This window comes from Schistocerca nitens, chromosome 7 (genome assembly GCF_023898315.1).
Source record: "Schistocerca nitens isolate TAMUIC-IGC-003100 chromosome 7, iqSchNite1.1, whole genome shotgun sequence".
In the NCBI taxonomy this organism is placed as follows: Eukaryota; Metazoa; Arthropoda; class Insecta; order Orthoptera; family Acrididae; genus Schistocerca; species Schistocerca nitens.
This window is the reverse complement of record NC_064620.1, coordinates 310,581,325-310,583,824: the sequence shown is the minus strand read 5'-3', so window position 1 is coordinate 310,583,824 and position 2,500 is coordinate 310,581,325.

Here is a 2,500-nt window from a genome sequence, read left to right as displayed (position 1 = left end):
GCATCCGACAGCACTAGAACCACCATGTCGATCGCACCACAAAAACAGTACCGCCATCTATGCGACGCCAAGCTGACTACGACGGCGATGGGCCCACAGTACCCGTTTCCCGACCCCACCCACAAAGCCTGCATCCACTGTCCACCACAAGAGCACCAACGCCAGTCCCTGCGCCGCACGACGTCGTCCACCGACAATCACGCCACCCGCCCCCGTACGTGCCTCACGTCACCTGCCCAAATTGCAACTCCAGCGGATGAACGGCGGACTTTTCTCGCAGTCGTAAGTTGCAATCCACCCCTATATCATCCGTTTCATGAAGCGTTTTATCCAAGATGCGAAATTCCCGCTGTCCCTACACATGCTCTAAGTCTGTGCGCGATTGCGTGCTCACAGTACGGATTCCGATGCTGAGCGATCAGCTAGGAAGCGCCCCTACCATATCGGTCCCCATGGGCGTTGCACTCGCAGTCGCAAAGACTCTGGCAATGGCTAAAAGCGCTCCGCAATATATCACGCAGACGGGTAATGACGGTCCGAGCGCTCAGTGTGAGGAGAGCATTACTGAGCCCTGACCCACAAGCAGGTTGTAGCGTATCCCACCCGCAGACATGTGACGTTGTCACACGACCAGTTGTCACTAATCGACTCATTGCTGATAATCATATGCCATACACCGGGGAAAGCTGCCGCAAGGGGTAGCTACGTAGTGCAGTCGCACCTCTACTACTGTACAGAGATAGAACACCACGAGACTGCAACCAGATTAAACTGATACATGGAGCTGATAACTAATAGATGCAGAGCCATCGGAATATAGATGACATACGACATACAACTGTCCCTATACATGCTGACAGTCTGTGCACACAATGTGAACTACACGTCACCCAGACACCCTATCACACACTACTCTCTGGCTGTAACAGACACAATATCTAAGCACCACCATGGAACAACATCCAGTGCATCCTCTCCGCCACATTACACCATTCACACTATGATAACAAAACCAGGAGGTCCACCCCAAAAACAGAATATCTCACACTTCCAACAACCATCATTACGCAGATAAGCCACAAACACCCACACATGTGCTACACAGGGGTGCAGCCAACACCACCACACTGGCGTGTCTCACAGCATATAAGCAATGGCAGAAATGAAAGACACAGGTCTGCCACTCCCTTGCCACACCCACAGAACCGGCGCACCACCTCCCCTGAGCCAAAGGTGCATCCTGACGTGACACATCTCAGGGTGCCTCAGGCGTCCACTTACCATCATCACTATGAACGAACCTCGTCCCCTCCCCCCTCATACACCATCCCTTAACCTAACCTATGTTGCACCTTAACCTAACCTATGTTGCGCCTTAACCTAACCTATGTTGCGCCTTAACCTAACCTATGTTGCGCCTTAACCTAACCTATGTTGCGCCTTAACCTAACCTATGTTGCGCCTTAACCTAACCTATGTTGCGCCTTAACCTAACCTATGTTGCGCCTTAACCTAACCTATGTTGCGCCTTAACCTAACCTATGTTGCGCCTTAACCTAACCTATGTTGCGCCTTAACCTAACCTATGTTGCGCCTTAACCTAACCTATGTTGCGCCTTAACCTAACCTATGTTGCGCCTTAACCTAACCTATGTTGCGCCTTAACCTAACCTATGTTGCGCCTTAACCTAACCTATGTTGCGCCTTAACCTAACCTATGTTGCGCCTTAACCTAACCTATGTTGCGCCTTAACCTAACCTATGTTGCGCCTTAACCTAACCTATGTTGCGCCTTAACCTAACCTATGTTGCGCCTTAACCTAACCTATGTTGCGCCTTAACCTAACCTATGTTGCGCCTTAACCTAACCTATGTTGCGCCTTAACCTAGCCTATGTTGCGCCTTAACCTAACCTATGTTGCGCCTTAACCTAGCCTATGTTGCGCCTTAACCTAGCCTATGTTGCGCCTTAACCTAACCTATGTTGCGCCTTAACCTAACCTATGTTGCGCCTTAACCTAACCTATGTTGCGCCTTAACCTAACCTATGTTGCGCCTTAACCTAACCTATGTTGCGCCTTAACCTAACCTATGTTGCGCCTTAACCTAACCTATGTTGCGCCTTAACCTAACCTATGTTGCGCCTTAACCTAACCTATGTTGCGCCTTAACCTAACCTACGTTGCGCCTTAACCTAACCTACGTTGCGCCTTAACCTAACCTACGTTGCGCCTTAACCTAACCTATGTTGCGCCTTAACCTAACCTATGTTGCGCCTTAACCTAACCTATGTTGCGCCTTAACCTAACCTACGTTGGGCCCTAACCTAACCTACGTTGGGCCCTAACCTAACCTACGTTGGGCCCTAACCTAACCTACGTTGGGCCCTAACCTAACCTACGTTGGGCCCTAACCTAACCTACGTTGGGCCCTAACCTAACCTACGTTGGGCCCTAACCTAACCTACGTTGGGCCCTAACCTAACCTACGTTGGGCCCTA